At 46.1% G+C, this 12,365-nt stretch overlaps 1 protein-coding gene across 1 annotated transcript in view; it reads left to right on the plus strand.

Moving 5' to 3' along the window:
• The first annotated feature begins 7,584 nt into the window (after window positions 1-7,584).
• The window catches only part of LOC119646631 (protein Wnt-5), an 87,185-nt gene continuing 82,404 nt past the window's right edge, over window positions 7,585-12,365 (plus strand). Inside the window, exon 1 of the mRNA XM_038047141.1 lies at window positions 7,585-8,460. The gene's annotated coding sequence lies outside the window, so the exon portion shown is untranslated. The remainder of the gene's footprint in view (window positions 8,461-12,365) is intronic.

Below are 12,365 nucleotides of genomic sequence, written 5' to 3' on the forward strand. Positions count from 1 at the left end.
AGGGTCACACGAAATGGTTGTTGGAAGTACCTGGTTTGCGCGGAAAGCGGTCCACAAACATACGTGGGCCTCTCCAGACGGGACCACTTTCAACCAAATTGACCACGTGTTGATCGAACGCCGCCACCTCTCAGCCTTGATGAATGTCAGAACATATAGGGGGGCCAATATAGACTCGGATCACTATCTCGTTGGCATGGTGCTCCGAGCTCGAATAACAATACCACCTAGAATCCCCTCTGACAATCAGGTGAGAGTGAACACTGAAGCCATCCACAACACAACCCTCCGCGACACCTATAAGAGGGAAACGGATGCCGCAATAACCGCAGTCAATAGAGGACCTGGAGATGAAGCATCAACTAATGATCTTCACAACCACCTGAAGAACGTTATCATGGATACGGCCACAAATATACTTGGCCCCAGCCGCAAAAGGAGTCGGAACGGCTGGTTTGACGATGAATGTAAGCTAGCAACGGAACGGAAGAATGCCGCATACCGAGTAATGTTGCATTCTCAAAGAACGCGGGCACGGGCAGAGACTTATCACGAACTCCGTCGAGCGGAGAAGCGACTTCACAGACGGAAAAAGGAAGCCTGGGAGAACCAACAAGTCTGTGAACTAGAAAAGTACAGGGAGCAACCGCACCAGGCGCGGAAGTTTTACCAACAAGTCAGCAGGATGAAGCCTTATACACCTCGATGCTCATCCTGCCGAGACAAAGAGGGAAATCTGATGTCCGACAGAATGGGCATATTAGAGCGATGGGTTGAGTACTTTGATGAGCTACTGAACAACCAGAACATCGGCGAGTTGGAGGTCCCGCCAACTGAAGACGACGGACAAATACTGCCACCACCAAGTTTAGGAGAAACAGTCCGTGCAATTCATCGGCTAAAAAATCATAAGTCGCCAGGAGCCGATGGAATTACAGCCGAATTGGTTAAATATGGAGGCGACCAGTTACACCGAGTGGTTCATCAACTTGTGCTCAAGGTATGGGACAGCGAATCAATGCCTGACGATTGGCAGCTAGGCATAATCTGTCTCATACATAAAAAGGGAGATATCACACAGTGCAGCAATTATAGAGGTATCACGTTGCTGAGTACCATCTATAAGATAGGCGGGATAGCCCCATACGCCCAGAACATCATTGGCCCATACCAAAGAGGCTTCACTCCAGGCAAATCAGCAACAGATCAGATTTTCTCTCTGCGGCAGGCGATGGAAAAACTGTTGGAATATGGACAACAGTTGCACCATCTGTTCATCGACTTTAAAGCCGCCTATGATAGCATAGCCAGGGTAAAACTGTACACGGCCATGAGGGAATTCGGTATCCCGACGAAATTAATAAGACTGACTAGGCTGACCCTGACCAATGTGCGAGGCCAGATAAAAGCAGCAGGATCACTCTCAAGACCATTCGACATCAACAACGGTCTACGACAAGGGGATGCGCTATCATGCGTCTTCTTTAACCTGGCCCTCGAGAAGGTGATCCGTGATGCTGAGGTGAATGCAAGAGGTACGATCCTCTTCAAGTCCACCCAACTACTGGCCTATGCTGACGATATCGACATCATGGGAAGAACCACCCGAGACGTTCAAACTGCCTTCATCCAGATCGAGCAGGCGGCGCGAGATCTTGGGCTGCACATCAATGAAGGCAAGACAAAATACATGGTGGCAACGTCAACACCGAAGACGAATCAACCAACAACATCAAACCGCACTGGTCAAACACAAGCACGAACAAGAATAAGGATAGGGGAATACAACTTTGAGACCGTTGACAATTTCTCCTATCAAGGGTCGAAAATCACAACCGATAACAACTACGATGATGAAATCCGCGCACGGTTGTTGTCAGCCAACAGAGCCTACTTCAGCTTACAAAGACTGTTCCGCTCGAAACGTCTCACCATAGGGTCAAAGCTCTTACTGTACAAGACTATGATCTTGCCAGTCCTCATGTATTCCTCGGAAACTTGGGTTCTTAGCAAGAAAAATTGCGAACTCTTGGCCGCGTTCGAGAGAAGAATCCTCCGAAAAATTTTTGGCCCCCTACATGAGGATGGACGTTTCCGTAGCCTACACAATGACGAAATCTATGAGCGATACCATGACCGTCCGGTTGTGGATAAAATCCGGCTCAATAGGTTACGGTGGGCGGGTCACTTAATCCGTATGGATGAAGATCATCCCACCCGGAAAGTCTATAAGGGCAATATCTATGGTAGGAAAAGAAGACGAGGCAGACCCTGCCTAAGATGGAGCGATGGCGTGGGCCAGGACGCCAGACAGCTTTTAGGGATATCGAATTGGTGGACCTCGGCGCAAAACCGGGATGTCTGGAGTTCCTTATTAAGGCAGGCTTAGACCGGATACCGGTTGTTGCGCCGTTGATGATGAATAATGAAATAAAATACAAAGTTAAATTCTCTTAAAAATAGCTATCTCTAAATATTTTGTGTAAAAGTTACACAGAACTGAAACATAGAGTAAATTGACCTACAATATTACCGTATCTACAATACTCTTTTTTGGGAATAGGGTAAATGAGTGCGTTTGCGCACAGAGTGTTGGACTCCCGTAACAGTACGCTGTTGGACTACCAACTAAACAGCTCCCTGTAATCAGAAAACCAGCCTGGAATCCCCCTCCCACCCTCCCGGCGTTGAGAGCCTTCAAGTCAAGGAATGCCTTTTACCAACGAGAAAGGAGGAAAGGAGTTATTAGTTCAGGGAACCCCTTGTCATCCGGTCCCTTCACCGGTCGAGCTCAATCTTCTTCGCTCATTTGTTCTGCTTTACGCCTATTCAACAGTGCGTCCGGCAACAAGTGCCGCAACGTCGTCTGAATAACCGACCAGGCGCGAGTCTTCGGGCATATCGAGCATTCCAGAGGTCCGGCCCAAGGATGGATCCCTGTGCTATTCCCAACGTGATTCCCATCCTCCTCTGGCCCACTAACGTCTTATAGAGCAGGGAGCGGTCTATCAGATAATCCCTCAATATCCGCAAGGGATAGCTTGGCACGAGAACGGAATTGAAGGCATTTCTGACATCAAAATATTAGGCGATGACGGCTTTACGGTTTCTTACTTCTGACAGCAAGCGTTATGAGGAGCACTAGCCGTCGAGTTCGGCGGCTGTGTGCCTCGGTTCGATTAACAGCATCTACGACCTCCATAATAGCATCCATTGTGGATCTCTCTGTTCTGAACCCGAGCTGCCTTTGGGATAAGTCCCCGGCAGAGCGGATCGCTTCTGGCCCTTGGCGAAACACCAGTTTGTAAATTTCGCCGGGATACTATCAGGACCTGGCGCTCTCTTGTTTTTCATAGTGAGAACCGCTTCTTCGAGGTCCCTCCTTGTGGAAAGAGTGCAATCCCCGACGCTTTCTGCGTTGTTGGCATCAACTCGTACAAGATATCTAGAGAATAATGCCCGTAAAATGCGGTCTATCGGGTCGTTAGTTAACATGCAGGGCTTCCGCAGAGCCCCGATTTTCCGGGTGACAAGCTTATAACCAAGTACCCACGAGTTTTCATTCACCTCGCTGACCAGGTTATGACAGCCTCAAGCTTTGCTTTTATTTATGGCGCTGCGGAGACTCCTTTTTGCTGATTTATACTGTGCCTTTATGGCGCATGCATCCTCGCTGGCGTGTAAACGTTGTGCCAAACGGCGGAGCTTAAGACACTTCCTCCGTAGGTCGGCAATTTCTGTCGTCCAACAGTACAACAGTACGTAGAAGGCTTGTCTCGGCTGGGGCCCCAACGGGGCATGGAAGCCTCACACGTCGTTGTTATGAGGTTCATCACTGAATTTACGATGGTGTTAGCTGAGACGCTACCACTCCCCGGAGCGCCCACCAGCGCGGGGATGTACTGGTGATCACTTGCCGAGAAGAATTCCAGGACTCGCCACCCCCGATGATGCCAGAGATTCTGACGTAAAAGTGATGTCAGCAATGCTTCCTTCACGCGTAATTTAGAACGAATTCAAAAGTTTTCTTTGAATGCTCCGATGTCGGGTGTCCGCATGAAGTATTATTGTTGTTCTTTTGCATTTAAAAACTGCAATCCGTGAAAAGCATTACCCGCCCCTATGCTCTGCTTCCATTCATCTCCTTCACAGCCTGGGCGTCAAAACGTTGCCGTAAATCCATTTCCCTCTGGAGTCTGGCTGAGGCGTAATCTATTCAAGGGCCCTAGTATTAAAATCACCATATACCGGTAATTTCGAAGACCAATTGTCCTCTTCCTCAGTTCTGCTCCCAGGACTTAGTTACGGTCATCGTAGAATCTCAGATTAATCGCAAGAGGAAAACATCATAGTTGCTTCCTCTCTCTATTTACCCAATGATTCTTTGTATCCTAAACCGATGCAAGAACTAATGGACCTACTTGCGTATGCAGAATCAGAATCAGAACTGGAAGGCGAAAGAGTGTCTTTAAGGCTGTGCAGAATCCTCAAAAGGGATTAGTCGGCCAAGTTGGATTCTATTAGAAAACCCGATGGTACGTTCACGAGCTTGAGACTGGTTTCAGTACAGACCCTCTTGGAAGTACACCATCCGGGAGAACCAGGAGGGTGGGGTTCTTGCAACCTCTTTAAAACGCAAGTGCGGCGAGGGCAACTGGAACATTGCAAAAGTGGTTATTACCTATGAAAAGATGAGAGTTGCCTTACTCTCTTTTGAACATTTCAAAACACCTGGCATGGATGGCATCTATCCAGTAATGCAAAAGGAGGGTGTGGAGCACTTAGAGCGACCTCTAAGAAATATTTTTCGAGGATACCTTGCTCTGCGCAAAAGGTTAAGGTAGTCTACTTACAGAAGCCTGAGAAAGATGACTATTCTAATCCAAAAAACTTTAGACAGACCAGCTTCATTTTTGCTGAAAGGTTTGAATAGATTGGTTGAGCGCCACATTCATGGGAACGCGCTTAGGTTGCACCCACTTAATGAAAACCAACATACTTACCAGCGTGGAAAGACTTGTGACTCTTCTCTTCATTCTTTGGTTACAAAGATAGAGAACTCTGAAGGGTGAGTACGCGATGGTAGTGTTCGTGGAAATTGAAGGGGCGTTTGATTGTGCGCCTTTTTGAAAACTTTGTGATACGGCCAGAGCGCATGATGTCGATGATGCTTTAATCAAGTGGATTCATTCTATGCTAACGCAGAGATTGTTGTGGGTTGAAGTGGATGTCGATTACTACCTAAGAGCGGAAACAACGAAAGGCTGACCCCAAGGAGGTGTGCTTTCGCCACTGCTGTGGAGTACGCTGATTGACTCGCTACTATGCGAATTGCAAAATTTGCCAATACACGCTCAAGCTTATGCTGATGACGTGGTTGTGCTTGCTGTTGATCGAAATCTTGAAATGTTGTGTAGAAATATAATATGTAGACAAAAACTTACTGAGGAAGAGAACGACTGGTCCTTGAAATATCGGCATTAAAAAATAAAATTTGTCTTTTTTCTATTCATTATAAAATAAACCGAAAAAACGAGACTCACAACCGAAGTAATTAAAATCACAGCCTACCAGGATTCGCCCTCCGCGCTCGAAACGGCGTCCCCCAAAGCATCAAGGCTCCGACGAAAGTCCAGCATAGTCTCATTCGGCGTCAAGTAAACGCTAAAAAAGGTTATCCTTAAACACCGAATCCAGACAAACCCATTCCCTCGGCCTTCGGGAAGAACACGTGGTCGAATGTCGTCCCGACCCAAATGGCAGCGGTACACGATATGTCCAGATGCCATGAAGCCGGGCCCCTGTTTCGGTATTGCACGCTGATTAGCACTAGATCAGCATTTGCCTCCGCAGCGAACTGCGCTAGTAACTGGTGAGAGGTTGCATTCCGGTGCATGTTAATTTATAAAATGTGGATCACACCATTCGCGCCCTAGCCCTTTTCAGTTCTGCCTTAACGATTGGACACCGTCCCGAGCCCGCAGTGTGTGTGACCCTCTCACCGGGCGCGCCACGATCCCTGCAGAGAACGCAACTTTCGTTTTCATTGCAGGTCTTCACTTGGTGACCAACCTGGCCGCATCTCCTGCATGTTGTCTTTTTGTACGGTCCCTTGCATAGTCCACCCTGCATACTTCTCATCCAATTTTGATTTTCCCGCTGCATATTGCTCGGGGACTTCCGCCACGGCGAGCTTTTGGCCTCGAGCACTTACGGAGGTGATAGATATCCGGACATTGGTTACCTCTGGACATTCACGCTTTATCGTCTCCTCCAGTTCGTCCTTTTCAGTGAGGCATTCAAGGTTTCGGATTTCTAGAGACCACATGGACTCTAGGCTAGAAACAGAAGCCTTCTCCCTTAATAATGCCTTGATCGCTTCGCAGAACGGACTCTTGTTAGTCGACTTCGGGCGCGGTTTGACGAGACTCCGCCACCCCTCCTTTTCCGTATGGAAGATACCTCTGTTCTGTTGTTTTCGGGTTTCATCCTGTAGCGGATTTCACTAAGGGCTTCCACAAATGTCTTGCCTTCCGTCGGCTTAGTGAGCAGAGCGGAGGGTCTAATCCTTCTTCTTTTCCTCGTCTTTTCTGCTGCAATATGGAGGTACAATATGGAGCAAACACGGCCGTCTCCTGTAACCTCTTTGCGACTACTGAGTTGTTTCGGTCAATCACTGGAATCGAAAGATATGTGCTAAAGAATAGGCAAATATTCGTTTGCGTATAGGCGACAGTGACCTAGATTGGGCTTGTAGGGTTAATACGATATGTTGTCTAATTAAATAAATCATATTTGATCCTCTAGGATTTGAATTAAATGAAAAGTTGCGCGTAAATTTGCAGTGCATAAATACAAGTGTCTCCTTCAATTTGCGCCTTTCATTCCTATCAGTTTGAGAGAATTTCAAACCTTCCTAAAAACTAAATTTTGTTTGTTTCAAATTTTCCCTGCTTCTGAGGACTTATGGACGTTCGCTATTAAATCATAGTTCAAAACGGTATTCGTGTTTTCCATTGATTTTCCCTTTATATATTCTCGCGCGTAATTTAGAGCGAATTCAAAAGTTTCCTTTGAATGCCTCGATTTCGGGTTTCCGCATGAAGTTGTGCTTGTTCCTTTTGTATTTAAAAACTGCAATCCGTGAAAAGCATTTCCCGCCCCTATGCTTTGCTGCCATTCATCTCGGCTCAGTGACTGCGTCCTCTAATTGATAAACCGGATAGTGTGCGTAGCCACTATACGCGTCACTTTCAGCTGACCTTATCAAAGATTTCAACGTTATTATGAAATTGCTGCCAACGGGAGCACCCTATGTGCCGCCACACTCGTCTACTCACCCGTGATTCCCTTTCAATGGTCCCTGATCCTTATCTGCCCGTCCAATGTGCGTTTGAATCGAGCGTATCTGCCGCCGCCAGCCAGTTAACAGAGTTGCATGCGAGAATGTGGACTTGCGCGTTCGTCTCCGGTTATAGCGTACAAGAAGTGGAGTTGCATGCACTACCCACAAGCACTGCAAGAACGGTTGCAACAGTGTGGAACCCACGGACGCGGACGTACCTGGCGGTGCTGTCACTCTGTCAGTCTCAGTTGTTTACTAACATCACGTGTGGTTGGTTGTGACGTCGCCTCGGCTCCATGGTAAAGTGGTTGCTGTTCTTCCATTCATAGTTCTGTGCCTGTGCTGTGTCCCGCGCGTAGTGAGGAGTGTCGGACCACTGTCCCAATGTCGCGGTGTTGCGTTTCACGGTGTCTTCACCTGTAGACGTTTGGTGCGCTGCCGAAGAACTTCTTGCATTTCTCTAAGAGAGCACGGTGCACCGGGAATGGTTTTTTTGCGTTGATTCAGGTGCGTCAGAAGAGGCTCTATTGTGGCGCGGCTAACTGGATATTTGACGAGTGACTTCAAAGGGGCCGCAGAAAGGTGCAGGCAACCTCTGCGCTCTGTGATTACCACCGATGCCCTCTCGCTTGTGGCCGATCTGTGTCAAAGCACCTGAAAATAGTTCACGTTCACCAGGTAGCCAACACTCATGGGATTGGTTCTGAAACAGGACTCGCCGCAGACACAGTCCACTTCAATGAGTGCCGCGCGGAAGATTCGAATTTGAATTGTAGTCCCATTGTGTGTGCGCGTTTCAGCGGGGTGACGAGGGACCGTTGGGGCAATTATTTGATAATTAATCATCATTAAGTGCTATTCACGGAAATAGGTATTCGGTGAACATAGTTCAAGGTGCTGGGCCTAAAAAAAGTGATGAATCCTTGTTGAGTGGTGGAGTCGGTGTCACACATAAATACTATACTGAAATTAAGTGTAGTCGCTCAGTGAATGGAAAAAGACAGATGTTTCCTGCTAAATAATTAAACTTTTTAAACTTTTTTTCAAGTGCAGTGAAATTAATATAAATTTAGAAATAACAAACGAAAGAATAAGAGCAATGAATATTTTACATGGTGAGTACAGGGTTCCAAAAATACAGTTTATAATAGTAAATATTTAAATGAATATCCAGATTTCCTATCTAAGTGAAGAAATGGAAGAATGGGAAGTCTAGACATTCGTCCGGAATCATACGTTTGATGATTTAGTGCCATCAAGCATTACAGAAGTAAAAGTAAACGGTTGGGTATCTCTCAAGGCAGACGAAGCTGCCCAAAACTGAAGAGGAATTTCCTTACGCACGGCCTAAAAGATATTAATGAACATAACTATGACGAATACCATAGCGGTTTTAGAACCACTGACCAAATATTATACTTTGTTAAGAAAATATAAGGAAAGTCTTGAGAATACAACACTGATGGACTCATACACCAACTATTAACTTTCTTAAACGTAATTATGAGCAGACGTATTGCATTGAATAAGGGAACAAGCTGCTCCCGAAATATGGGTATATGCGAGCTAGAATAAAAATCAAGTCGTCTCGTTATTTTACCTCGATGCAGCGCATGACATTTTACGCCTTCATATGTCGCTCTAGACTCGGACCACTATCTCGTTGGCATGGTGCTCCGAGCTCGAATTATGACCCCACATACAATCCCCTCTGACAATCAGGTGAGAGTTAGCACTGAACCCACCCACAACACAGCCCTCCGCAACACCTATAAGGCGGAAATGGATGCCTCAATAACCGCAGTCAACAGAGATCCTGGAGATGAAGCATCAACAAATGATCTACACAACCACCTAAAGAACGTTATCATTGATACGGCCACAAAGATACTTGGCCCCAACCGGAAAAAAAAACCGGAAAGGCTGGTTTGACGATGGTTGTAAACTAGCTACGGAACGGAAGAATGTCGCATATCGAGTAATGTTGCATTCTCAAAGAACGCGGGCACGCGTAGAGACTTAACACCCACTACGTCGAGCGGAGAAGCGACTTCACAGACGGAAAAAGGAAGCTTGGGAGAACCAGCAAGTCTGTGAACTAGAAAAGTACAGGGAGCAACCGCACCAGGCGCGTAAGTTTTACCTACAAGTCAGTAGGATGAAGTCTTATACACCTCGATGATCATCCTGCCGAGACAAAGAGGGAAATCTGGTTTCCGACAGAATTGGCATATTGGAGCGATGGGTTGAGTACTTTGATGAACTACTGAACAACCAGAATATCGGCGAGTTGGAGGTCCCGCCAACCGAAGGATACGGACAAATACTGCCACCACCAAGTAGAGGAGTAACAGTCCGTGCAATTCATCGGCTAAAAAATCATAAGCCGCCAGGAGCCGATGGAATTACAGCCGAATTAGTTAAATATGGAGGCGACCAGTTACACCAAGTAGTTCATCAATTTGTGCTAAAAGTATGGAACAGCGAATCAATGCCTGACCATTGGTAACGAGGCATTATCTGTCTCATACATAAAAAGGGGAATACCACGCAGTGCAGCAATTATAGAGGTATCATGTTGCTGGTTACCATCTATAAGATATTCTCTGCTATTTTACTAGGCCGGATAGCCTCATACGCCCAGAACATCATTGGCCCATACCAAAGAGGTTTCATTCCTGGCAAATCAGCAACAGATCAGATTTTCCCTGTGGGGCAAGCGATAGAAAAACTGTTGAAATCTGGACATCGGTTGCACCATCTTTTCATTGACTTTAAACCCGCCTATGACAGCATAGCCAGGGGAAAACTGTACATGGCCATGAGAGAATTTGGTATCCCAACGAAATTGATAAAACTGACTAGGTTCACCATGACCAATTTGCGAGGCCAGATAACGGCAGCACGGTCACTCTCAACACCATTCGACATCAACAACGGTCTAAGACAAGGGGATGCACTATCATGTTTCCTCTTGAACGTGGCCCTACAGAAAGTGATTCACTATGCAGATGTAAATGCGAGAGGCACCATCCTCTTCAAGTTCACCCATTTACTGACCTACGCTGACGATGGGAAGAACTACCCGAGACCTCGGAGACCTGGGTTCTGAGCAAAAAAAATTGCGAACTTTTGGGCGCGTTGGAGAGAAGAGTTGGCCCCCTACATGACGATGAACGATTCCGTAGCCTACATAATGATGAAATCTATGATTGATAACACGATCGCCTGGTTGTGGATAAAATCCGGCTCAATAGGTTGCGGTAGGCGTGTCATCTAATCCGTATGGGTGAAGATAATCCAGCCCGGAAAGTCTATAAGGGCAATATCTATGGTAGAAAAAGAAGACGAGGCAGACCCTGCCTGAGATGGAGCGACGGCATAGGCCAGCACGCCAGACAGCTTTTAGGATATCGAATTGGTGGACGTGGGCGCAAAACCAGGATGTCTGGAGTTCTTTATTAAGTCAGGTCTAGACCGGATACCGTTTGTTGCGCCGTTGATGATGATGATGGTAAATGAGTACAACAAAAATTATACATTTTGCATAATTTACTCAACAACATGGCTAAGATGATTTTAGTTTTATTTTAACAAAAAAATTCATCATTTTAGTTTGTTTTTGTGATTTCCTGTTTTCTAAAGAGTGTCTTTTACTACTCTACTCCTACTCTAATCTCGAGCTGTCTTTGAGGTAAATTTCCGGCAGCACGCATCGTTTCACCGAGTCTACTCCTAATGAGACTTTCGAGCACTTTTCCGACCGTATATATCAAGTAGTCGGTATGCAGTATCATGGACGTTGAACGTGCATTTGAGGACATTGAAGGGGCGTTTGACTGTGTGCCCTTCCAAAAGCTCTGCGATGCCGCTAGAAAACATGGTGTTGATGAAACTTTAATTAAGTGGATCTACGCTATGCTAACGCAGAGATTTTTGTGTGCTGAAGTCGGTGTTGATCGCTACATAACAACAGAAGCGATGAAAGGCTGCCCTTAAGGAGGTGTACTATATCCACTTATGTGGAGTATGCTGATCGACTCCCTACTATGCGAACTGCAAAATCCACCAATACACGTTCAAGCTTTTGCGGATGACGTGACTGTGTTGGTTGTTGCTTGAAATCTCGGAACGGTGTGTAGAAATACGCACCGCGCCGTTGGTTTGATTGACAGCTGATGTCTCAGGCATGGACTTCCAGTAAATCCAAATAAAGCCACAGTGGTCTTATTTACAAAAAGGAGGGAACTGAACTGTAAGGAACTGTGTATCTGGGTATCATCGGTGCCATAAGCATGACATCCGGAGCAGCTTTGGATGCATTACTCAATTTGCAGCCCTTGGATTTGTTTATTCAGAGCACTCCAATGAGAGTAACTCATAGACTAATTCAATTAAATCAGGGGGAAAACAATGGACATGGGGGCACAGAGCATTGGAAGAGATTTCGGGAGAACCGAATCTAGTTTTCGCAATGCCTTCTGATTCTTCTCTACATCTGTTTGGTAGAAGATATCGTTATTTTGAAACTAAAAGGAAACTGGGATGAACCAGATGAATGGGTGTCAGGATATACGGAAGTCTTCTACACCGATGGTTCAAAAACAGAATAGGTTTTTGGAGCGGAAGTCTACCTCTCGAATATAAACGAGAAGTGAGCTGTTCCCTTGGGACAATATACAACGGTCTTTCAAGTTCATGCGATACTAAGAGTGGCAACCTGGATGATTGACGAGCTGTTGAAGGACATGCGCACCACAATCTGTAGTGATAATAAATTTGCATTGGGGGCGTTGAGCAGCCGTTCGATTACTAAAAAATCGTTCAGAAATGTAGAAATCGATTGAACTCTGTTTCTAGATTCAATACGGTAGAATTACTCTGGGTACCCGGTCATTGTGGTGTAGATTGAAATGAAATCTCGGATACTTTAGCAAAAGAAGGTTCAATTTCTCCGTTGCCCGGACCGAACCAGCAATTGGGGTGTCAGTAACATTAGCTAATGCTGCTATTAAAAACT

The sequence above is a fragment of the Hermetia illucens genome, chromosome 1 (assembly GCF_905115235.1).
Source record: "Hermetia illucens chromosome 1, iHerIll2.2.curated.20191125, whole genome shotgun sequence".
NCBI classification, from domain to species: Eukaryota; Metazoa; Arthropoda; class Insecta; order Diptera; family Stratiomyidae; genus Hermetia; species Hermetia illucens.